Source organism: Penaeus monodon, chromosome 33 (genome assembly GCF_015228065.2).
Source record: "Penaeus monodon isolate SGIC_2016 chromosome 33, NSTDA_Pmon_1, whole genome shotgun sequence".
NCBI classification, from domain to species: Eukaryota; Metazoa; Arthropoda; class Malacostraca; order Decapoda; family Penaeidae; genus Penaeus; species Penaeus monodon.
This window is the reverse complement of record NC_051418.1, coordinates 26,660,478-26,660,734: the sequence shown is the minus strand read 5'-3', so window position 1 is coordinate 26,660,734 and position 257 is coordinate 26,660,478.

The window sequence follows — 257 nt, the reverse complement described above, 5'->3', positions numbered from 1 at the left end:
CAGTCCATCATCAGGCCATGAGAGGAAATACACATATAATCTGTTTTCTAAATCAGATGAAATATTAATCTCTATTTGATACATATATACGTATCTATGATGAAGATATAACTACAGTTCTTGGAATACTGTATTGGGAAGCAAACCAAAGGATTCCGTTTTGGACATGAATAGGTAAGTAGAGATAAGTATATGATTTCATCTCAAATACAAGAAGGAATTATGGCGAAGAGAAAATAGCATAACATAGCTCTGAA